The sequence below is a fragment of the Schistocerca nitens genome, chromosome 1, assembly GCF_023898315.1.
Source record: "Schistocerca nitens isolate TAMUIC-IGC-003100 chromosome 1, iqSchNite1.1, whole genome shotgun sequence".
NCBI lineage: Eukaryota > Metazoa > Arthropoda > Insecta > Orthoptera > Acrididae > Schistocerca > Schistocerca nitens.
The window spans coordinates 169,598,583-169,625,655 of record NC_064614.1 but is presented as its reverse complement, the minus strand read 5'-3'; positions in this window follow the sequence as shown (position 1 = coordinate 169,625,655).

The window sequence follows — 27,073 nt, the reverse complement described above, 5'->3', positions numbered from 1 at the left end:
TTCTTGCAGGATCTTTTTCCGGCCGCAGCGATGTCGGAGATGTGATATTTTACCGGCCTCCTGATATTCACGGTACACTCGTGAAATGGTCTGGGGGAAAAGTCCCGACTTCATCACTATCTCGGATATGCTGTGTCCCATCGCTGGTGCGCCGACTATAACACCACGTCCGAACTCACATAAATCTTGATAACCTGCCATTGTAGCAGCAGTTACCGATCTAACAACTGTGCCAGACAATTGTTGCTATATATAGGCGTTGCTGACTGCAGCACCGTATTCTGCCTGTTTACATATCTCTGTATTTGAATACGCATGCCTATACCAGTTTCTTTGGTGCTTCATTGTATAAGAACTGTGGGCACCAGCTCCTAAAAATACACTACTGGCCATTAAAATTGCTACACCAACAAGAAATGCACATGATAAACGGGTACTCATTGGACAAATATATTATACTAGAACTGACATATTACATTTTCACGCAATTTGGGTTCATAGATCCTGAGAAATCAGTACCCAGAACAACCACCTCTGGCCGTAAAAACGGCCTTGATACGCCTGGGCATTAAGTCAAACAAAGCGTGGACGGCGTGCACAGGTACAGCTGCCCATGCAGCTTCAACACGATATCACAGTTCATCAAGAGTAGTGAGTGGCGTAGTGGTTGCTCGGCCACCATTGAACAGACTTTTCACTTGGTGAGAGATCTGGAGAATGTGCTGGCCAGGGCAGCAATCGAACATTTTCTGTATCCAGAAAGGCCCATACAGGACCTGCAACATACGGTCGTGCATTATTCTGCTGAAATGTTGGGTTTCGCAGGGATCGAATGAAGCGTAGAGCCACGGGTCATAACACATCTGAAATTTAACGTCCACTGTTCAAAGTGCCGTCAATGTGAACAAGAGGGGATCGAGACGTGTAACCAATGGCACCCCATACCATCACGCCGAGTGATACGCCAGTATAGCGATGACGAATACACGCTTCCAATGTGCGTTCACCGCGATGTCACCAAACACGGATGCGACAATCATGATGCTGTAAACAGAACCTGGATTCATCCGAAAAAATGACGTTTTGCCACTCGTGCACCCAGGTTCGTCGTTGAGTACACCATCGCAGGCGCTCCTGTCTGAGATCCAGCGTCAAGGGTAACCGCAGCCATGGTCTCCGAGCTGATAGTCCACGCTGCTGCAAACGTCGTCGAACTGTTCGTGGAGATGGTTGTTGTCTTGCAAACATCCCCATCTGTTACTCAGGCATCCAGACGTGGCTGCACGATGCTTTACAGCCATGCGGATAAGATGCCTGTCATCTCGACTGCTAGTGATACGAGGCCGTTGGGATCCAGCACGGCGTTCCGTATTACCCTGCTGAACCCACCGATTCCATATTCTGCTAACAGTCATTGGATCTCGACCAAGGCGAGCAGCAATCTCGCAAAAGGATAAACCGCAATCGCGATAGGCTACATTCTGACCTTTATCAAAGTCGGAAACGTGGTGGTACAAATTTCTCCTCCTTACACAAGGCATCACAACAACGTTTCACCAGGCAACGCAGGTCAACTGCTGTCTGTGTTGGAGAAATCGGTCGGAAACTTTCCTCATGTGAGCACGTTGTAGGTGTCGCCACCGGCGCCAACCTTGTGTGAATGCTCTGAAAAGCTAATCATTTGCATATCACAGCATCTTCTTCCTGTCGGTTAAATTTCGCGTCTTTAGCACGTCATCTTCGTGGCGTAGCAATTTTAATGGCCAGTAGTGTATATTATTTATTTTTTTTATTTATTTATTTATTGTTCCGTGGGACCACATTTAGGAGAAGTCTTCATGGTCATGGAACGAGTCAATACATGAAATTATAACACGATTGTAGAAACAGATAAAATGAAATATAAGAAACATATTCAGGCGGCGACAAGTCGTTAGTTTAAATAAAGAAAATCATGAATGTAACACTGGAATTTGCTTAATTTTTTAGCTCTTCCAGGAGCTCCTCGACAGAATAGAAGGAGTGAGCCATGAGGAAACTCTTCAGTTTAGACTTAAAAGTGTTTGGGCTACTGCTAAGAATTTTGATTTCTTGTGGTAGCTTATTTAAAATGGATGCAGCAGAATACTGCACTCCTTTCTGCACAAGAGTCATGGAAGTGCATTCCACATGCAGATTTGATTTCTGCCTAGTATTAACTGAGTGAAAGCTGCTAACTCTTGGGAATAAGCTAATATTGCTAACAACAAACGACATTAAAGAAAATACATACTGTGAGGGCAATGTCAAAATTCCCAGACTATTGAATAGGGGTCGACAAGAGGTTTTCGAACTTACACCATACATAGCTCGAACAGCCCGTTTTTGAGCCAAAAATACCCTTTTTGAATCAGAAGAATTACCCCAAAATGGTTCAAATGGCTCTGAGCACTATGGGACTCAACATCTTAGGTCATAAGTCCCCTAGAACTTAGAACTAATTAAACCTAACTAACCTAAGGACATCACACACACCCATGCCCGAGGCAGGATTCGAACCTGCGACCGTAGCAGTCCCGCGGTTCCCGACTGCAGCGCCAGAACCGCTAGGCCACACCGGCCGGCTTACCCCAAAAAATAATACCATATGACATAAGCGTATGAAAATATGCGAAGTATACTAATTTTCGTGTTGAAATGTCACTTATTTCCGATACTGTTCTAATGGTAAATAAAGCGGCATTTAGTTTCTGAACAAGATCCTGAACATGGGCTTTCCACAACAGCTTACTATCTATCCGTACGCCTAGGAACTTGAACTGTTCCGTCTCGCTTATAACATGCCCATTCTGTCTGATTAAAATGTCAGTTCTTGTTGAATTGTGAGTTAGAAACTGTAAAAACTGAGTCTTACTGTGATTTAGCATCAAATTATTTTCCACAAGCCACGAACTTATATCATGAACTACATTATTTGATAATGTTTCAATATTACACACAAGATCCTTCACTACCAAGGTGGTGTCATCAGCAAACAGAAATATTTTTGAATAACCTGTAATACTAGAAGGCATATCATTTATATAAACAAGAAACAGCAGTGGCCCCAGCACCGACCCCTGGGGAACGCCCCATTTAACAGTGCCCCATTGGGACTGAACATCATTACCACTCTCAATATTGCGGAGGATTACCTTCTGCTTTCTGTTCTTAAAGTAGGAGGCGAACCAATTGTAAGCTACTCCCCTTACTCCATAATGTTCCAACTTCTGCAGTAATATTTTGTGGTCAACACAGTCAAAAGCCTTCGTTAAATCAAAGAAAACACCTAACGTTCGCAACCTTTTATTTAATCCGTCCAAAACCTCACAGAGAAAAGAGACTATAGCATTTTCAGTTGTTAAGCCATTTCTAAAACCAAACTGTACATTTGACAGCAAATTATGTGCATTTATATGCTGCAGTAACCTTGTATATACAACCCTCTCGATAACTTTAGCAAACACCGATGGCATAGAAATAGGTCTATAATTGTCAACCTTATCCCTGTCTCCCTTTTTATAAAGTGGCTTCACTACCGAGTACTTTAATCGGTCAGGAAACCGACCACTCCTAAAGGAAAAGTTACAGATATGGCTAAGTACTGAGCTAACATACGTGGAACAATACTTCAGTATTCTGCTAGATACCCCGTCATACCCATGAGAGTTCTTGGTCTTTAGTGATTTAATTATTAACTCAATCTCCCTCTTGTCAGTATCATGGAGGAGCATTTCAGGTAACAGTCTCGGAACACTTTTTTCTACGAGCGCTATATGATTCCCTGTTGGGACTAGGTTTCTATTTAGTTCACCTGCTATATTCAGAAAGTGATTATTAAGTACTGTACATATATGCGACTTATCAGTAACACGGACATCCCCACTACGCACTGATTCTATATTCTCGACCTGTCTCTGCAGACCAGCCACTTCCTTTACGACTGACCATATGGTTTTAATTTTATCCTGAGACTTAGCTATTCTATCTGCATACCACATACTTTTTGCCTTCCTAATAACTTTTTTAAGCACCTTACAATACTGTTTGTAATGGGCTGCTGCATTTAGATTTTGACTGTTTCTAACGTTTTTATATAATTGCCACTTTGTTCTACAAGATATTCTTATCCCATTAGTCAGCCACCCAGGCTGCCTGTTTGTGCTAGTACCCTGTTTTGAACGTTCTAACGGAAAGCAACTTTCAAAGAGCACGAGAAAAGTGTTGAGGAAAGCATTATATTTATCGTCTACTGTATCAGCACTATAAACATCTTGCCACTCTTGTTCCTTGATAAGGTTTACAAAAGTCTGTACAGCAACTGGATCAGCTTTCCTAAAAAGTTGGTAACTATATTTAACATGTGTTGCAGCACAAAAATCCTTTATACTTAAAATTTGTGCATCATGATCTGAAAGGCCATTCACCTTTTTGCTAACAGAATGCCCTTCTAATAATGACGAATGAACAAAAATATTGTCTATGGTTGTTCTACTGTTCCCTTGCACTCTCGTTGGAAAGAATACGGTTTGCATAAGATTATATGAATTAAGGAGGTCTACCAGCATCCTTTTCCTTGCACAATCACTTATACAATTAATATTGAAGTCACCACATATAACTAACTTTTTGTATGTCCTATAAAGTGAACCAAGAACCTCCTCTAGCTTTAGCAAAAATGTTGTGAAATCGGAGTCTGGGGATCTATAAATAACAACAGTAAGAAGTTTAGCTTCACTACAGTAACGCAAACTTCTTTGTCTGATTCTGTCCTGTGTTAATCGCGGCCGCAGTGCCAGTAAGATATTGAATGAGATTTAGGTGCTTGGCGAACTTCCATGCCCTTATTAAGAACATCCTGTACAGCTTCCTGCATAACATCATGGTCAGTTAACTTACGTACTGCGAAATATCAGGGTAATTCATGCAAATGGCAAAAAACCTGTCCGTTGGGCGATTGAATAAGTGCACGATGTATCACGCTTTACTTTTGTTTGAATTAAGGTCTCGGTCTCGTCGACAAACTTTCCCTTAGGCCAGTTTCTTGTTACATTCGTGGACAATTCTTATTAGAGTGCGGCAGTGTACCCCGGCAACAAAGAAATGGCTCTGAGCACTATGCGACTTAAGTTCTGAAGTCATCAGTCGCCTAGAACATAGAACTACTTAAACCTAACTAACCTAAGGACATCACACACATCCATGCCCGAGGCAGGATTCGAACCTGAAACCGTAGCGGTCGCTCGGTTCCAGACTGTAGCGCCCAGAACCGCTCGGCCACTCCGGCCGGCGTACCCCGGCAAGCTCGAACGCGTTTACTACAGTAACGCAAACTTCTTTGTCTCATTCTGTCCTGTGTTAATCGCGGCCGCAGTGCCACACCGCAGAGTGTTCTCATTCTGTGGAGAAGCGAGCGGAGACGCAATTATCGCAGCGGCGCCTCGGCAGCCGACGGAAGCTGTGGGGGCGCGCAGTCCGGCCCACTGGAGCGCCAAACCGCCTCACGCGCCTAACCAGATTCCAGGTCCATTTCGGCCCCTCTGCCCTTAATCAGTTTGCAGCTGCGGAAGGCCGCTGCACCCCACATGGCCAGAGAACGCTGCTCTGGTCTGCCGCCAGCGACACGGAGGCCGCAACCGGAAGCGGAAGCCCTTGCCTGTAGCAGCGTCTAGGGTAACACTCCTTGCGGGGACCTCCTAGCAAAGTTAATAAAGCAGCTGCTGTAAACTAAACCTGCAACAGTTGAAACTACGCTGCTGGCCATACAAATAGAAACACCATAACACGTCATGCAACAAACGACAAATTAGCACTAAGCGCACTACAGTGAGGTGACAAAAGTCATGGGATATCTCCTAATACCGCATCGGACCACCTTTTTCCAGGCCTAGTGCAGAAACTCGAGGTGGAATGCATTCAATAAGTCTTTAAAAGTCTGCTGAGGGAGGACTCGAACCTCCGCCGGGACCAGCCGCACAGTCCATGACTGCAGCGCCCTATACCGCTCGGCTAATCTTTCGCCGCAGGCTACTCATTTTGGATCGTTGTAGCCCAGAAAATTATGGATTTTATTTGTCTTTTTTTCTTTTAGGCGTATTTCGGGTTTATTGATTTCTTTCGATATGAAATGTTTTCCCTGCAACTTCACCCCCTTTCGACCAGTACTGTCTATTATCAATTCGAACAGTCATCAGGTCACCTCAAATACCTGTTTTCTGTAGTAAGAAGAACCATCCCTGAAAATGGAGATCCTTTGCACTTAAAAACCTGAAGATATCTATTATACTGCAACGCCAACTAAAGTGAGGTTTTGGAAGTTTGGTTTCTGTAACCGTAGTGTGTTTTGGGCGAAATATGAACCCAGTTATAACAATTGTAATTAATTTTTCCAGGATGTGTATTGCGGTTGGCTGAATTCTTTTTAAGTGACAAAGATAGTTCACTTTAAATGTGAACATTTTAGGTTAGGCTTTACCGTGACTGTTATTGACATTATACGAAACAACAAGTTTACTGTTACCAGTCACTATTTATTTATCTCCACGTCGCGTTTCATAGATTTTAAAACTCCAGCGGTGGATTTACATTTGTTAGTAGGACATTTGTGTGTGTGTTGTGTTACGATTTTTTGGAGGAACATGCGGCACTGTCTACTGAAGAAACAAAACCATTTCAGAACATGGTTTTGCGCGTCTTTTGACAAAAAATTAAACGTATATCTGACGGTAAACATAAAATAAGTAAAATAGAGTACCGCCAGTGGTCACAGGTTCCTTTCACTGTCGTAACACATCACATGTATACTGTCATATTCTGTAAACAAATATGGCGTCCGGAAAGTATTGGGTGCAAGCAGAAGAGAAAACATTATCAAAAGTGCAAAGAATATATTCTTTGGACTTTGCAATTTGTGACGTGTTCTCTCTTCTGCTATACGATCCTTGCACACAATACTTTCCGGACGCCATATTTGTTTACAGAATATGACAGTATACATGTGATGTGTTACGACAGTGAAAGGAACCTGTGACCACTGGAGGTACTCTATTTTACTTATTTTATGTTTACCGTCAGATATACGTTTAATTTTTTGTCAAAAGACACCCAAAACCATGTTCTGAAATGGTGTTCTGTTTCCTTTGTAGACAGTGCCACAAGTTCCTCCAAAAAATCGTGACACGACATACACACAAATTTCGTATTAACAAATGTAAATCCACCTGAAGACAGTTCAGTCTAAATTCCCCAAATGCGTTTTATCAAACACGAAGATCGTTTTCGTATTACGTTAATTTAGAAAGTACATGTCTGAAAGAAGAAGCTTTTCTTTCATAGTAAATTTTCTCGTCACTATGTTACATACCTCTGCCATATATTTTTCATATTTATTTGCGCAAAATTTAGGAAGCCTATAACTTTTAAGTGGCCTCAAGTCCTTAGCACACATTTCCACACACTTGGCAGCAGCTAACGAGTAAATTTTGTCCTCTTAAAAAAATTTTAAAAATTGGAATGAAGAAACTGCTGGTAAACTTTACGAACATATCGTAACATGCTCGTGGTTTCCGAATGCATGTTTATTAACCGTTTACACAATTTTCATTGCGTGACACCTGCCAGTTTATTTGAAGCTGCCTCACAAACACACGAAAACTTTTCCCATGCTGGACGTAGGCTCTGTTTCCTGACTAGTAGATATTCCCCAATTCTTAATTTGTCCTCACTCTGCTTTAAGTTTCGTTCATCCATTTTGCTGCTCCCATCGTTAAGATAGCTGAGCAGACACATGCCTGGCTATTCTGTAGCCACGTAGGACTGACAGCGCAATCTGTTGCCAGGTGCAGCAGGCTGAACGGGTCCCGTGAAGCTTGCTAGGCTTGCGGGAACCTACAGGGTGTTTCAAAAATGACCGGTATATTTGAAACGGTAATAAAAACTAAACGGGCAGCGATAGAAATACACCGTTTGTTGCAATATGCTTGGGACAACAGTACATTTTCAGGCGGACAAACTTTCGAAATTACAGTAGTTACAATTGTCAACAACAGATGGCGCTGCGGCCTGGGAAACTCTATAGTAGGATATTTTCCACATATCCACCATGCGTAGCAATAATATGGCGTAGTCTCTGAATGACATTACCCAAAACCTTTGACAACGTGTCTGGCGGAATGGCTTCACATGCAGATGAGATGTACTGCTTCAGCTGTTCAATTGTTTCTGGATTCTGGCGGTACACCTGGTCTTTCAAGTGTCCCCACAGAAGGAAGTCACAGGGGTTCATGTCTGGCGAATAGGGAGGCCAATCCACGCCGCCTCCTGTATGTTTCGGATAGCCCAAAGCAATCACACGATCATCGAAATATTCATTCAGGAAATTAAAGACGTCGGCCGTGCGATGTGGCCGGGCACCATCTTGCATAAACCACGAGGTGTTCGCAGTGTCGTTGGTTGGTTGGTTTGGGGAAGGAGACCAGACAGCGAGGTCATCGGTCTCATCGGATTAGGGAAGGAAGTCGGCCGTGCCCTTTGAAAGGAACCATCCCGGCATTTGCCTGGAGCGATTTAGGGAAATCACGGAAAACCTAAATCAGGATGGCCGGACGCGGGATTGAACCGTCGTCCTCCCGAATGCGAGTCCAGTGTCTAACCACTGCGCCACCTCGCTCGGTGCAGTGTCGTCTAAGGCAGTTTGTACCGCCACAAATTCACGAAGAATGTCCAAATAGCATGATGCAGTAATCGTTTCGGATCTGAAAAATGGGCCAATGATTCCTTTGGAAGAAATGGCGGCCCAGACCAGTACTTTTTGAGGATGCAGGGACGATGGGACTGCAACATGGGGCTTTTCGGTTCCCCATATGCGCCAGTTCTGTTTATTGACGAAGCCGTCCAGGTAAAAATAAGCTTCGTCAGTAAACCAAATGCTGCCCACATGCATATCGCCGTCATCAATCCTGTGCACTATATCGTTAGCGAATGTCTCTCGTGCAGCAATGGTAGCGGCGCTGAGGGGTTGCCGCGTTTGAATTTTGTATGGATAGAGGTGTAAACTCTGGCGCATGAGACGATACGTGGACGTTGGCGTCATTTGGACCGCAGCTGCAACACGGCGAACGGAAACCCGAGGCCGCTGTTGGATCACCTGCTGCACTAGCTGCGCGTTGCCCTCTGTGGTTGCCGTACGCGGTCGCCCTACCTTTCCAGCATGTTCATCCATCACGTTCCCAGTCCGTTGAAATTTTTCAAACAGATCCTTTATTGTATCGCTTTTCGGTCCTTTGGTTACATTAAACCTCCGTTGAAAACTTCGTCTTGTTGCAACAACACTGTGTTCTAGGTGGTGGAATTCCAACACCAGAAAAATCCTCTGTTCTAAGGAATAAACCATGTTGTCCACAGCACACTTGCACGTTGTGAACAGCACACGCTTACAGCAGAAAGACAACGTACAGAATGGCGCACCCACAGACTGCGTTGTCTTCTATATCTTTCACATCACCTGCAGCGCCATCTGTTGTTGAAAATTGTAACTACTGTAATTTCGAAAGTTTGTCCGCCTGAAAATGTACTGGTGTCCCAAGCATATTGCAACAAACGGTGTATTTCTATCGCTGCTCGTTTAGTTTTTATTGCCGTTTCAAATATACCGGTCATTTTTGAAACACCCTGTAGGTTGACCCGCTTTAACCACTGTGCTTCAGTACACATGCACTCTTGTGCTTCCGTTGCAGCAGTCTGAGCTGCTTTGATGGTTGTAGGAAGGCTGGAAGGAGGATTTGTACATCTCCGATGTAAACACAGCTCACACCATTATGAAGCCACCACAAGCTTGCCATGTTCAGTTTTGGTCCATGGCTTCGTGGGGTCTGCGCCACGCATAAACTCTACCACCAGCTCTTACCAACTAAAATCGGGACTGATTTGACCATAGCACGGTTTTCAGCGCGTGTAGGGTCCAACCGATATGGTCAAGAGTCCCGGAGATGCACTGCAGGCGACGTCGTGCTATTAGCAAAGGCATTCGCCTCGATCGTCTGTGGACATAACCCATTAACGCCAAAATTTTGTAGGACTGTCCTAACGGATACGTTCGTCGAACGTCCCACATTGACTTCTGCGGCTATTTCAAGCAGTGTTGCTTGTCCTTATTAGTGACAACTATACGCAAACGTCGCTGCTCTTGCTCGTTAAGTGAAGGCTGCGTTGCTTGTTGTGAGAGGCAATACCTGAAATTTGGCGTTCTCGGCTTACTCTTGACATTGAGGATCTCGGAATATTGAATTCCCTAACGATTTCCAAAACGGAATGTCCCGTGCGTGTAGCTCCATCCACCATTCCGTGTGTAAAGTTTGTTAATTCCCGTCATACGGCCGAAATCACCTCATTCCAAAAACGTATGATGATATAAAAGTAATTATTCGCCACTTTAAAGGAACCGAAAACGTAATTGTTATTTAGAAGCCATACTGACCTCCAATTACTAAGCAACTCAAGGTATCAAAGATCAGGTTCCATCCAATGCCAAGCTCATTTCCTTTGAAATAGTAAACGCATACAGCAGCATATGGATCAAAGAATCCATTGATATAATCAAACAAAATTTATTAAAATGTCACATACTATTTCCACAGCCGATATAGTTGAACTAATAGAATTGTTTGAGCTCGTTCTCTTTCACAGCTGTTTCACATTCGCTGGCAAAATGTATAAACAGGATGTAAACCTAGCAATGGGAAGTCCTCTCAGCGAAATCATTGCAGAAATTTCCATTTATTACCTTGAAAATAAAATTCTGAACAACAAGGAAATGATCTTCCAGAAAGCTGCGCACTGCTGCAGAAATGTAGATGACACATTCATTCTATATAATGGTACTAGTGAAGAAATAGGATCTCTGTTAAACATGTTCGCCGCGCAGGATTAGTCGAGCGGTCTGAGGCGCTGCAGTCATGGACTGTGCGGCTGATCCCGGCGGAGGTTCGAGTCCTCCCTCGGGCATGGGTGTGTGTGTTTGTCCTTAGGATAATTTAGATTAAGTAGTGTGTAAGCTTAGGGACTGATGACCTTAGCAATTAAGTCACATAAGATTTCACACACATTTGAACATTTTAAACGTGTTCAGTAACTTACACAGTAACCTCAATTTCATTTAGAACACAAGAAAGACATCAAAATAATTTTTTTAAACATGACCATAACCGACACAAAGTAGACCCTGAACATCAACATACGCATAAAACCAGCAAACAAAGACACTGTCATTAATAAAACTTCCACACACCCAAACTCACATGATCAAGCTGCATTCAGATCGTTTTTAAAAATATCACGGGAATTGTCACTTAATGCTGCTGACTATGAGACCTAAACATTTCAAATACACTGCACACAGCACTTCCGCAATGTAAAACTTAAAATCAAAGGAAACAACATGGCTACCCCCCTCCCCCCCTACAGCATACAAAAACCTAAGTATACAGGGTGTGGTAGATAAGTAATGAGACTCAGTCTAGAAAAACAAATTTATTGATCCAATTTGTACAAAACGTTAATATTCTTCAAAGTACTCGCCTTGGGCGTCGACACAACGTTGCCAGCGCGTTTTCCAAGCTTCATAGGCCCCACTGTAATCCGTTTGAGTTATCCCAGTTAGTGCCTTCGTGACAGCACGTTGGATGTTCGGAATATCGTCGAAACGATGACCCTTCAGGCATCTTTTGACCTTCAGAAATAGGAAGAAATCAGGAGGACTCAAGTCAGGGCTGTATGGTGGCTGTGGCAAAACTTCAACTCCAATTCGGGTCAAGTAGGAGGTCACGAGGAACGCTGTGTGCGCCGGAGCGTTATCGTGGTGGAGACGCCAGCGTTGAGCAAGGTCCTGTCGCTTCCGTTTGACGGCTCTGTGCAATCGCTGAAGGACTTCTTTGTAGAATTCGGCATTGACAGTCTTCCCCTGAGGGACAAACTCTTTGTGAATTAACCCCCGCTTGTCGAAAAACACAATCAGCATTGTCTTGATGTGGGACTTTGACATTCTTGCTTTTTTCGGCCGCGGGGATGCCGGTGTGTGCCACTCCGAGCTCTGGGCTTTCGTCTCCGGGTCGTACTGGAATGTCCACGATTCGTCGCCTGTTACTACGTTGTCTAAAAAGTGTGGATTATTTTCCAAATCATTCAACAACTCACAGCAAACGTCCACTCGTTGTTGCTTTTGTTCGGCGGTGAGCACTCGGGGAACCAATTTTGTGCAAACTTTCCTCATCATCAAATCTTGCGTAACAATTTGGTGAACCGTAAATTTATTCACGGAGACCTCATCGGCGATCATTTTGAGACTTAAACGACGGTCAGAGTCCAGGAGTTCTTTCACTTTGGCCACCGTTTCATCCACACGACTCGCTGAAGGGCGTCCAGATCGTTCCATGTCTTCAACGGATTCCCTCCCGTTTTTAAATTCATTAAACCACCGGAACACTTGAGCTCTTGATAGGGAGTCTTCTTTGTAGGCTTCCGTAATCATAGCAAAAGTTTCCAAAGCAGTTTTGCCCAAGCGAAAGCAAAATTTGATTGCATACCGCTGTTCTATCGAGCGAACTATCTTCAGCGTTTTCACAAGTGTCACGGGCACACAAACAACGTAATACGCGAAGCTCGACCCTCACTGCACCAGAGCTCCGACGCGACTGCGAACCGGTTCTATTGTTAGCTCAGATCCCCCACCACGTGACGTACAGGTGGAGACCGCCCTGCGAGCGACTGGGGCGCCGCGCGGCGGCCAGTCTCATTACTTATCTACCACACCCTGTATAACGGTACCATATGTAGGAGTCAGCTCGGAGAAAACAGCCAAGCTGTTTAAAAACACACATAGCTGGATCACTTTTTCCACCAACAAAAACGTAAGAAAGAAACTGGTTTATGACATCATACAACCTAGAGAGAAACTGAGCAAATCTGGAATTTATAAAATTATATGTAGTCATTGCAACAAAAAATACATTGGCGAAACGGGAATAAATTTTAAAACGTGTTTTGAACACATTGACTTTTTCAGATTCGATACAGCCAATAAGTCAGCTATAGCTAAACATATAAATGAAACAGAACACATTGTTGCGACCTCAAATTACTGTATACTTTGGAAAAGAGCAGGAGACTGAACATCTTGGAAGAAATGGAAATATTCTTCCATGGCCATTAGCCGAAGACTGAGATCCTAAATGAAACGACATAGTTCAAAAAAACACACTTCTTTACGAATTTCAATTCAGTACTCTTAAAACAGTAAGGACATGGTATTAAGATTGCATATGTGTATAGACCCCAAAAATATTATCTTTGTAATTCTTAAAATAAAATGTTTTATACTGTAATTTGTATTATAAATTGACACAGTCACTCATCTAGTAATATATTACGCCAACCAACGTCAGTGATACGCCAGCAAGACATGCAGAATAGGTGAGAGTGGGGCACATTGAACCATAAAAAATATTTCTTCATGTTACTCATCCAATAATTTTACCACAGAGTTGTGATTTACAGATGTTACATTTTAATCATTCAAGTATCAAATGGCCTTATATGATTGCATTGTCATTAATTGTTTTTTAGCTGCACGCCTTTGAAGAAAATTTGGTAAATGGTTTATTGTGCCCCACATGTGGGGTACATTGAACCACTTTCAAGAGGTTCATTGAAAGAACCTACTTAGCATACAAAGGAAGTGTAAATGTACTTTAAACATAATGTTTACATATATTCCACGTGTGAATCATATAATTAAAATCTTAGCCACACAGTAATGTAACTTATTTTGGAATTACCGACCATCAATGGACTCGAAGCTCATTCCAAATTTGAAATATGACTTTTGTCTCTTTGTCACGCAATCAGTAGCAGGTCTTGGGAGCATGTAAAGTATGTTGCTAGCTGGAACAAAAGCTTCATCCTTTACCTCCCATTTTTTCACTTTTTCTAAAAAATGATACCCGATAGTCTCCTGTGTCATCCTTCAGTTTCAAAATCTTCCCCACATAGTAAACCGGTGTTTTGTTAGCTGATTAAAGGACGTTGCTCTGGATAAGCTGCAGCCCTCTAGGGTTCAAATACTTAAACTGGGATTTCGTTTCTTGAACCCATAGAACCAGTCTACACCAGCCATTCCCTCCGTCCAGTTCTCAGGACATTTCAGACCATTTTTAAAAGCCAGCTCACTTGCTAAACGCCTGCATGTTTTAGTGTCAACAACAAATCGTATCTTAGAAGAATGTAACAAATACTCCACTAATTCTTTCTCCTGCTCCACAGAAAATACCTTACGATTTTCGTAGTTTGTTGTCAATCTTTCACTGGAACCACATTTAATGTTTTGAACACATCGTCAAAGAGTAGGGTAAGATATTGAATGAGATTTAGGTGCTTGGCGAACTGCCATGCCCTTATTAAGAACATCCTGTACAGCTTCCTGCATAACATCATGGTCAGTTTTACCTCTGTCTGTCTTCCTGCGGTGTGAACGAACCACCTTCAAACCTGATAATATGAAACAGGAATGCTGAACGTCTATAATTTAAAAGCCTTAAATACCTACACATATGTTTTTACCCATGCTAAGGAAACAAAAGTACAGAGTGTTTGTATTGGAGAATTAAAAGATTCCTGGGGCACAATGAACCATGGCTCATTGTGCCCCGAGAGAGCTTGGTTCAATGTGCCCCAACAGTACATATTTCAAACAGAGCTCATGTGAGGTTATGTATGAAGATTGTTAATATTTGAAGATCTATATCATTAAAATACAGTATTGATATTGTTACAATGACTTACTTTGTTTAAAATTTGGTGACAAAGGATTGAACAAAATTCAATCTATCTACGTCTCCAAAAATTGCTTCCCTGTCGTGAAACTAACTCATCACCAGTACAACACTAATGGCAGGAACTAGATCCTGCAGAAAACAAATGGCCGTCAGTAGAGCTGTACTGACAACATATACACAGAGGAAAAAATAATTTACCACCTTATACTGAAATTATGCTACCTGATTCATTGTGCCCCGTGGTTCAGAGTGTCCCACTCTCCCCTACATAACTACTGAGAACTCCAGGATCGACATATCGACAGTCAAAGCGACCGCCATCGTGTTTTCTGCACTGCTGATTTGTCTTGTGCTATCAAGTTTTAAAGTTACCCTTGTGACTTTCATTACCTATGGCGAAGAAGTCCAAGGAAACTGATAACTCGGAACATCACAAGGAGACTGCCTCGCCATAAGAACAAAGTGAGTGACTGTTTTATAAAAAATTTCACGTGAACAGCAAACAAATATACAAAGTGACATCATCTTTTACTATCTTATACTTCCCTTTCTCCACAAGATGATCACAGCAGTCATGTAAACAAACTTTAATATCTGTATACACTTACGTTAAATGTTTTTGTAGCGCCACTATAGCCTGGTGATGAGGTATCACCTCGAAACATGTCGCTAAGTAAATAATTTAGTAATAAACAAATTTTGCGACTAGTAGCGGTATTTGAAAACTTTTTTATATTAATTGTCACTGTGCACTGGTGTTCGATGTTAAGAAAAAAATGGTTCAAATGGCTCTGAGCACTATGGGACTTAACATCTATGGTCATCAGTCCCCTAGAACTTAGAACTACTTAAACCTAACTAACCTAAGGACATCACACAACACCCAGCCATCACGAGGCAGAGAAAATCCCTGACCCCGCCGGGAATCGAACCCGGGAACCCGGGCGTGGGAAGCGAGAACGCTACCGCACGACCACGAGATGCGGGCTCGATGTTAAGAAACGTAAGGGAAGGAAAAATAGTAGATCATGGACTGTGCAGAAGGAATGAAAGTGTAAGCTGCCTGGTAAAATTTAGAGTAAAACCCACTTTAATCATTCCATGCTTATTTTAAGGATCTTGAAAGAAGTTTTCGGGTAAATTATGTAGGCTGAGGCAGCTAAGACAAAAAAAAGTGGCTCTAAGCACTATGGGACTCAACAACTGAGGTCATCAGTCCCCTAGACTTAGAAGTATTTAAACCTAACTAACCTAAGGACATCACACATATCCATGCCCGAGGCAGGATTCGAACCTGCGGCTGTAGCAGCAGCGTGGTTCCCGGCTGAAGTGCCTAGAACCGCTCGGTTACAACGGCCGGCTACAGCTAAGACAGGCCATCCCAAATATAAACGCACGGTCGGTAAGGGAGAGATGATAAAAATTCCTTGGGGAAGGATGTGGAGTGTTAAGAGATGATGTTAAGGTGGAATGTGTCGTTTTAGTCACGATGATGTGGTAGTACAGTGCGCTGATTGGATTGAAGTTGATGGGAGATGTGGAACGGTTGAAGGTGCTGTACGTGTTTGAGGAGGTGTGGGAACTTAAGTAAGTGGTGCAGCTTGTGTCTGGATATTAGAATACGGAATGCTAAGTGGAGTGTAGGTCATTAATAGATTTGGCGTAAGTGGTATAATATGCGAAACGATCATTTATTCTACAGACTGGTGTGTATCGTGTAAACTCCAAAACCATCAGTGGGTTGGCACCCTGTTCTAGACAGAGAGTGAAATGCGTATTTGCTTGCTGCACAAACGTCGCTAGTCGCGCATATCCGCTGCTCTAAATAACCTTCAGCATTCTTTCGTCGCCATCGCAAAAAGGAGCTGCTAGATCTTTCAGCACGATAACGTCCGTCCGCTCTCCGTCGGTGCGTGGCGCCACGCTGGATCTTCGCACAGATTGCTGAGGCACCCATATTTGTAGAGATAATTACGATGATACTCGGCTAGGGAATGGACTGTAGACACGACTCCAGCTGCTGCGTACAACACCGCAGTCGTTACTTACGTCCATGTAGTCAGCTTTCGTATAAAGTTGTCGTCATTCTTCCATTAAGAAATATTTTTCTCCTCGTATCCATTCCCGTGGGCAAGACAGCTGCACAACAGGCAGACGTATGAAACTTGTGAAACATTATTTACGTCTGCTGCTGCAGGATGTTGGACCTACCACAGGCCACACCAAGTATATGCAGAACAATTAAATTTATCGAGGTTACGTTTTCGTTAAGTTATAGCGATAGCAGTTATAACAGACAACAGTGAACAACCTGAGAGTGCTACAGATTGCTACAGCTTCATTGTTTATAATTAAGGTGAAATATACAGTATAAAAATAATATTTTTTTATAAATAAAAATTAACCAATCCGACAGGCTTGATGAATATGTTGCACAATTACTTTCACTGAAATTCTGAAAAATATCTTTGCATGGGCTTTAGCTTTTCGTCGTTTGTTTCGCTCTTATAACCTTATATGCCTACAAATGAAAGCCGAGATGTGCCGAGATGTTCCTACACCATTTGCATATAATCTGCAACGTCTATAGTAATTGCAGTGAACCACCATCAGCATTCCCCGAGGGACGTTTCATCACGTATGCAAATGATGTTATCTAACTTCAAAGCAAGTATTACTGCAAAGGAAATCTCACCATTGGTTACAAAGAACAGAATGTAATGTAGAATCTCTTTGTCTAGGACATTTGTAAGCACAGGCTTTTTTTACTCCAAATAAAATCAAATTTTAAATGTTGTACTCAATTTTGCACGAAACATAATTCCGTCATGAGAGTAAGTAACTGATGATGACGATGATAGGTCCCATACTCGGAGGAGCGTAGGGGACGATGCGGGAGACTCGCACCGCCGTACTAGGCAAGGTCCTAGTGGAGGTGGTTTGCCATTGCCTTCCTCCGACCGTAATGGGGATGAATGATGATGAAGACGACACAACAACACCCAGTCATCACGAGGCAGGAAAAAGCCCTGGCCCCGCCGGGAATCGAAGCCGGGCCCCCGTGCGCAGTAAACGAGAACGCTACCGCAAGACGGCGAGCAGCGGACAGTAAGTAATTACGTTGTATAAATGTGGAATTCTTCCGTTTTCAATCTCTGAACTCACAGTTGTGAGAGCAAACGGTTGCAAAATAAGCCTGAAGAATCAAGTGTTCTGAGTGATACATATGCTTAAGACACAGTGCCACTGTGTAAGTGAATGGAAACGCATTTACTGATAATGTAAATTAATAAATACTTCACCTATTTTGTTCTGTTCCGTTAAACCAGAATTTAGGAAGCTCAGAAGAAATTCGATAATAAACTTAGTTCCCCAGTCCCTAGTGACAATAAATGCATGGAAGCATATATTTAAAAACGTTTCCAGTGATAAACCAAATTCGCGAAATGTAAACATGCTTATTAAATGTTGAGGAAAATGTAAGCTTCAGACGGACGAAACGTCTCGGTTAAACAATATTGTTAAGGAAATTGTACAGATTTGTCGTGGAAAATGAACATCGATAAGTCATAGATGTGCGTTTCCAAGCAAGAACTAATAGGAACATGATCGAATATGCTGAATTTGACAATACCGTTTCTAACATTCTGCGTGGTGTCTGTTGTTCTATGTCGTGTCTCCCTACCAATTTCGCGCAACGACGCTCTGAGCGTGTTTTTTAGGGAATTGACTAGTTTGAACCTGGGACCTGTTGCTGGTAAGGAGACGCCAGACCACACATGACATGTAGAGTTCAGAAGAGTTCAGTGAGACTAGCGATGATATAACCAAATACTTAATGATTTCAGCGTCAGCTACACTGCATTCCCTGTAAAAGAATCTTAATACTAACTAAATTTAGTGGAAGGGGTTCACGGCTTTCCTATTTTTAGTTAGCTGGTAAAATAACGTCGAAAAAGCAGTTAAGTTTACCATTGGAAATTTTATTCTACACACAAAACATTGTTTATAAATTGCACTATTGATAAAAGGAAATGTTTTAATACAGGATGATAAAAACCAACTGCGTTCAACAAAAATGTGAACGAATATTCCCTGAATGGGTTTCCAAGTTCTACAATGGTTCGAAGGATGCCCTATGCCATATCACATCTATAATCTAGGTTTAAATTAAGTTTCACAAGCCGGCCGAAGTGGCCGTGCGGTTAAAGGCGCTGCAGTCTGGAACCGCAAGACCGCTACGGTCGCAGGTTCGAATCCTGCCTCGGGCATGGATGTTTGTGATGTCCTTAGGTTAGTTAGGTTTAACTAGTTCTAAGTTCTAGGGGACTAATGACCTCAGCAGTTGAGTCCCATAGTGCTCAGAGCCATTTGAACCAAGTTTCACAAAAGAGAAAACTATCAAAATGGTCTACAGTGACCCTCAATTATCTTTAATTACTTATCTAACTTGTCGTAAATTACAGTGGCTGATGTGGCTTCTCAATAATTATATAACAGAAAAATCATCGCATTTCAGATTTTAACTTACGTAGCAAGTGTGAATAACATGAGCTTCAATTGACGATCGACACTAGTATTACATAAAAAGGGGATGTAACAGATGAGACTTATGCAGTTCTGAGTGAAGCCTTCTGCGCTCAAAAATGCGGCATCGCGTGCGTTCATTACCTTGTCGGTGTTCGTCAGGGGGCGGCGGCCGGCGCAGCTCCATCCAGCTCGCCGTCTCCGAAGCAACTCTCTTTCTCTAACTTCTCCTTACTACAATTTACCGAAGTTGGTTTAGAAAAAACTACCTGGCTGTGTTTTCATCTGACCAATCAGGGTCTCAATGTTAACCTTAAGCTCCACCTGCAAAAATTCTGTCTATCCAATGAGAAACGTTATACTTTTCGTGGTGGGGCAATGTTTTTAACGTTTGCAACGTAACAGAGACGCGAAAAAGTCTCACGCTAAAACTTGCGGGTGTTCTATACTGTTCTTCTGGAGGGCTCTAGCTTTTAACATGGGCTGGGGGGTGGTCCTAGCGGTTAGCTGGCGACGTGGGTGTCTGTCCCTTATCGTAGGGCCTTCTAGCTTAACACGGTTCTGCTCTCGGCTTCTGTTCTCGTTTCTCCCCTCGGAACTGCGTCTGTCTCACGGTGGGAAGGTATGACATGCATTTAGGCATTCTTGTGTTAGTCTGTGGTATTCCATTTGCTCACTCGTTACTCGTATTACTTTGGTTAATTTAATGTCACGATTTATTCGGAGCTATGTGACATACTGCTGGATTTGCTTATCATGTCAGGGTTTTCATGGAAGGTGTTGGATTTGCCTGACACCTTACACGTTCGGAGCTGACATCGAAATGATGTGGAACGATAGAATGACAGTTTGGTAACAGAGACAATAAAACTGCGAAAAAACACGTTGAGAGGTCATCACATACCATTAGCTAAGATGAGAGATGGCACGGCATGTAAGAACACAGAGGAACTTCTAGAAGAACTCCAAGTTTTCTTAAATTTTTGTATAGTTTGGGAGATGAATGAAAAATAAAGGTAGGCAATAGTGAAAAAAAGGAGATTCCGATGCGACTGCAATTATGGTGTAAACTGCCAGTCAATGAATGACGAAATGAGTCATCTGAAGGTAATGGTGTTTCGGTAGAAATGTTAAAGAAATAGCAAAAAAGCTCAGAAGAAAGTTGCAAAATTGTTTACAGATTGTTTATGTAGATACACCATTCTCCCAAGTGAAACAATACTTTAATTATTCTGTGTCAAAATAAATGATACATACATGAGCGTAAAACACTAATGACCGATCATCTTCCATTCTGTAATGTACAAGATACTCACTACAGTAATCTCGAGTCGAATAGAAAAAAGACATGAAATTTTAACCTGGAAACGAGCAATTCATGAGTGGAAGTGGGTGTACCACAGAGGGCAATTTTCAGGACGTGAACACACCTGATCGAAATTACAGAATAGCTTAAAGAGAATGAATGACTACTTAGACATTCATAGATACTGTGATCGCTTTCGACTCGGTTTCAGCTAAATCTGTGGGACTGACAGTTCGTGAGAAGTGAGACGCTGTTTCAATCTGTGTTAGTATGATGAAGAATATGTTCAGAAATACTGCTTCTTCCATTAAAATTTATCACGATAGTGGGAAATTTGAGAATGGTAACGCAAGGAGGTATCACATCACCAAAAGTACCCTCCGTGATCCAAGGAGAGTTACTGGGTCCTTAAACTGGGAAGAGAAAGAGGAATACGAGTTAATGGCGCAGACTTACACCACTTTCGTTTTTCAGTGACATCATATGGTTAGTTTGAAGGCAGATGAACTACAATAATGAATTGAAGGACTTAGGGCCCAGCAGAACAATTCAAAGTAGGCTTGGAAGCGAGTTATAATAAGACAATGAACAATACACAGTGAACATTTCGGAAAATTATTACAGATTAACAATGAACTAAAGTTGCTAAGTGTTGTATTTACTATTTTACAGGAACAACTGGATGTACAGTAAAAGAAGGAAATATAGGAGTAAAAATTGTCTGGAGTGTTTTCATAAAAGTAAGTAGGAGTTTTCAAAACTAAACCTGAAAGCGAACTCTCACAAACACTGTATTACCAATTTTGACTAATAGCAACGACAGATTCACATTTCACAAAGCAACCATTAAACAATTTATGTTTCAGCAAACAGTGGAAAAATGAGAATTACTAGGAGGGTCAGGAAAACAAACGAATGGATGAGTGAACAGACTGAAGTGGAAGGTACTGGAAATTAAATGGTGGAAGATAGTAGAGAGACAAATAACTCATTTGTTGAGTTGCAAGACACAAGAAGAGACTAAGACGACGAGCTAATGCAAGATTAATGGATGACGTTAGAAAACATGTAAAACAACATGGATGCCTGTAGCTGAAGACTGTAACACACAGAAGTGGCTGGACCAGGTGTTTATACAGCAGCAGATGTCAAAAGGGTGACAATGTCAAAAATGTGTCACCAATAGCTATATTTAAAATTATCATGCGTCCAATATAATGTTGTTGTAGAGTAAACGAGCAAATACGATGTGTAGAAACTTCTGACATCCGTGTTATTTTTGACGTGGTAAGGTACGCATGTCCGGGAAACTTGCATTACGAAAGTTACTTTCTTTAACCTCGGATATATTTGCTGAGCCATAAGTTGTAGATGTAATGCACTAATGTTGTTTCTAGCTTTAAGTCTGAGCTCGATATTTCCGCTAGACTTTTTACAGATACGCCAAAATAAACGACAGAGTTAACCACTTTGTGATTTTTTGGATTATATTACACAGATATAGAAAGTTAATCAAACTATCTATAGATGAAGTACACTTCTGTTCCAGAGAGCCGTAGTGAGAAGATCCCCAAAGAGTAGAGAACATGTCATAAAACAACAATACATAATATATAGTTACAAAAAAAGTCATGCTAATGTATCTACGAAATGAAATGGTTCTTACGGACGTCGAATAAATAAATATTTTTCATTAAAGAGGTAATAATAACCTTGTCTCAATAACATATAAATGAAACAATACGCTGAGGTGAACATAATTGTTGTAGCCACGCATCATCCACCAGAATATCAGTTCACAACACTTATTTACATTTATCACATTACTGCACTGAATGTGTGCGGGAGCCAGGTTTTCACGCAAGACTTCATTTGCTTGATATTATTAATACTGCTTACATCAATCGCTTCTGCTAAGAAATTCGTCAGAGGATATATGATATAATACGAAAAGTGCCAACCAAGGCAAACGTAATCACACTGTTGTTGTTGTAAACCTCAGTCAAAGCCTTGTTTGAGGCAGCTCTCCACATTAGTCTATCTCCTGCGATCCTCTTGTCTCTGCATAATTACTGCAGCCTACAACCATTTGAAACTGCTTATGAAATTCAAGCCTTTGTACTCCTCTACAGCTTTTACCATCCATACCTTCATCCAATACTAAAATGAAAATTCGTTTATGTTTTGAGATGTGGCCTAATAATACAGGGCTATTACAAATGATTGAAGCGATTTCATAAATTCACTGTAGCTCCATTCATTGACATATGGTCACGACACACTACAGATACGTAGAAAAACTCATAAAGTTTTGTTCGGCTGAAGCCGTACTTCAGGTTTCTGCCGCCAGAGCGCTCGAGAGCGCAGTGAGACAAAATGGCGACAGGAGCCGAGAAAGCGTATGTCGTGCTTGAAATGCACTCACATCAGTCAGTCATAACAGTGCAACGACACTTCAGGACGAAGTTCAACAAAGATCCACCAACTGCTAACTCCATTCGGCGATGGTATGCGCAGTTTAAAGCTTCTGGATGCCTCTGTAAGCGGAAATCAACGGGTCGGCCTGCAGTGAGCGAAGAAACGGTTGAACGCGTGCGGGCAAGTTTCACGCGTAGCCCGCGGAAGTCGACGAATAAAGCAAGCAGGGAGCTAAACGTACCACAGGATGGTGCTCCACCGCACTTCCATCATGATGTTCGGCATTTCTTAAACAGGAGATTGGAAAACCGATGGATCAGTCGTGGTGGAGATCATGATCAGCAATTCATGTCATGGCCTCCACGCTCTCCCGACTTAACCCCATGCGATTTCTTTCTGTGGGGTTATGTGAAAGATTCAGTGTTTAAACCTCCTCTACCAAGAAACGTGCCAGAACTGCGAGCTCGCATCAACGATGCTTTCGAACTCATTTATGGGGACATGCTGCACCGAGTGTGGGAGGAACTTGATTATCGGCTTGATGTCTATCGAATCACTAAAGGGGCACATATCGAACATTTGCGAATGCCTAAAAAAACTTTTTGAGTTTTTGTATGTGTGTGCAAAGCATTGTGAAAATGTCTCAAATAATAAAGTTATTGTAGAGCTGTGAAATCGCTTCAATCATTTGTAATAACCCTGTACATCTGTCCTGTTAATCAAGTTGTGCCATAAAGGCCTTTTCCTCATCGATTCAGTATGTCTTCATCGTTTATCCGATCTAATCACCTAGTCTTCAGCATTCTTCTGTGACACCACATTTGAAAATCCTATAGTATCTTCTTTTCTGTACCGTTTACCGTCCATGTTACAGTTCCATATGAGGCTACACTCCAGATAAATATTTTTAGTCAATTTATTCCAGTCAACATTGTCAAAAACCGTTTCTTAGCGATTGTAATGTGATAAATCCTGCTTATCTTTTCTTCTGGTCTGAATAACCAGAACTTTTTCCATCCGAAGAGATCTGTTGAATCAATTTAACTACCCAGTCTCGAGTGACTATGAAATTCGTTAAAAAATACTTTAAAATGTGTCTGCGAAACTTTCTGCTTCATGTGCAGCTTCATTATCTGTACACATACTTAACAAACTCAAAGAAAAGTCTATAGCTTCTAATCACGGCATCAGAAGGAATAGTCGTAGAAAAGTCGTTTGAAAGAAGAATTAAATACCTCATTAAAAGAAAGTGAAAACCTTCTGCAGATGACATAATGAATGGCGAATACACATGATGAAAACATATTTCAAGCAAACGGTAAGTAAATTGGTAGAATCTACATCTACATTTATACTCCGCAAGCCACCCAACGGTGTGTGGCGGAGGGCACTTTACGTGCCACTGTCATTACCTCCCTTTCCTGTTCCAGTCGCGTATGGTTCGCGGGAAGAACGACTGTCTGAAAGCCTCCGTGCGCGCTCTAATCTCTCTAATTTTACATTCGTGATCTCCTCGGGAGGTATAAGTAGGGGGAAGCAATATATTCGATACCTCATCCGGAAACGCACCCTCTCGAAACCTGGCGAGCAAGCTACACCGCGATGCAGAGCGCCTCTCTTGCAGAGTCTGCCACTTGAGTTTATTAAACATCTCTGTAACGCTATCACGGTTACCAAATAACCCTGTGAAGAAACGCGCCGCTCTTCTTTGGATCTTCTCTATCTCCTCTGTCAACCCGATCTGGTACGGATCCCACACTGATGAGCAATACTCAAGTATAGGTCGAACGAGTGTTTTGTAAGCCACCTCCTTTGTTGATGGACTACATTTTCTAAGCACTCTCCCAATGAATCTCAACCTGGTACCCGCCTTACCAACAATTAATTTTATATGATCATTCCACTTCAAATCGTTCCGCACGCATACTCCCAGATATTTTACAGAAGTAACTGCTACCAGTATTTGTTCCGCTATCATATAATCATACAATAAAGGATCCTTCTTTGTATGTATTCACAATACATTACATTTGTCTATGTTAAGGGACAGTTGCCACTCCCTGCACCAAGTGCCTATCCGCTGCAGATCTTCCTGCATTTCGCTACAATTTTCTAATGCTGCAACTTCTCTGTACACTACAGCATCATCCGCGAAAAGCCGCATGTAACTTCCGACACTATCTACTAGGTCATTTATATATATTGTGAAAAGCAATGGTCCCATAACACTCCCCTGTGGCACGCCAGAGGTTACTTTAATGTCTGTAGACGTCTCTCCATTGATAACAACATGCTGTGTTCTGTTTGCTAAAAACTCTTCAATCCAGCCACACAGCTGGTCTGATATTCCGTAGGCTCTTACTTTGTTCATCAGGCGACAGTGCGGAACTGTATTGAACACCTTCCGGAATTCAAGAAAAATAGCATCTACCTGGGAGCCTGTATCTAATATTTTCTGGGTCTCATGAACAAATAAAGCGAGTTGGGTCTCACACGATCGCTGTTTCCGGAATCCATGTTGATTCCTACATAGTAGATTCCGGGTTTCCAAAAACGACATGATACTCGAGCAAAAAACATGTTTCAAAATTCTACAACAGATCGACGTCAGAGATATAGGTCTATAGTTTTGCGCATCTGCTCGACGACCCTTCTTGAAGACTGGGACTACCTGTGCTCTTTTCCAATCATTTGGAACCCTCCGTTCCTCTAGAGACTTGCGGTACACGGCTGTTAGAAGGGGGGCAAGTTCTTTCACGTACTCTGTGTAGAATTGAATTGGTATCCCGTCAGGTCCAGTGGACTTTCCTCTGTTGAGTAATTCCAGTTGCTTTTCTATTCCTTGGACACTTATTTCGATGTCAGCCATTTTTTCGTTTGTGCGAGGATTTAGAGAAGGAACTGCAGTGCGGTCTTCCTCTGTGAAACAGCTTTGGAAAAAGGTGTTTAGTATTTCAGCTTTACGAGTGTCATCCTCTGTTTCAATGCCATCATCATCCCGGAGTGTCTGGATATGCTGTTTCGAGCCACTTACTGATTTAACGTAAGACCAGAACTTCCTAGGATTTTCTGTCAAGGCGGTACATAGAATTTTACTTTAGAATTCACTGAACGCTTCACGCATAGCCCTCCTTACGCTAACTTATACATCGTTTAGCTTCTGTTTGTCTGAGAGGTTTTGGCTGCGTTTAAACTTGGAGTGAAGCTCTCTTTGCTTTCGCAGTAGTTTCCTAACTTTGTTGTTGTACCACGGTGGGTTTTTCCCGTCCCTCACATTTTTACTCGGCACGTACCTGTCTAAAACGCATTTTACGATTGCCTTGAACTTTTTCCATAAACACTCAACATTGTCAGCGTCGGAACAGAAATTTTCGTTTTGATCTGTTAGGTAGTCTGAAATCTGCCTTCTATTACTCTTGCTAAACAGATAAACCTTCCTCCCTTTTTTTATATTCCTATTAACTTCCATTTTCAGGGATGCTGCAACGGCCTTATGATCACTGATTCCCTGTTCTGCACATACAGAGTCGAAAAGTTCGGGTCTGTTTGTTATCAGTAGGTCCAAGATGTTATCTCCACGAGTCGGTTCTCTGTTTAATTGCTCGAGGTAATTTTCGGATAGTGCACTCAGTATAATGTCACTCGATGCTCTGTCCCTACCACCCGTCCTAAACATCTGAGTGTCCCAGTCTATATCTGGTAAATTGAAATCTCCACCTAAGACTATAACATGCTGAGAAAATTTATGTGAAATGTATTCCAAATTTTCTCTCAGTTGTTCTGCCACTAATGCTGCTGAGTCGGGAGGTCAGTAAAAGGAGCCAATCAATAACCTAGCTCGGTTGTTGAGTGTAACCTCCACCCATAATAATTCACAGGAACTATCCACTTCTACTTCACTACAGGATAAACTACTACTAACAGCGACGAACACTCCACCACCGGTTGCATGCAATCTATCCTTTCTAAACACCGTCTG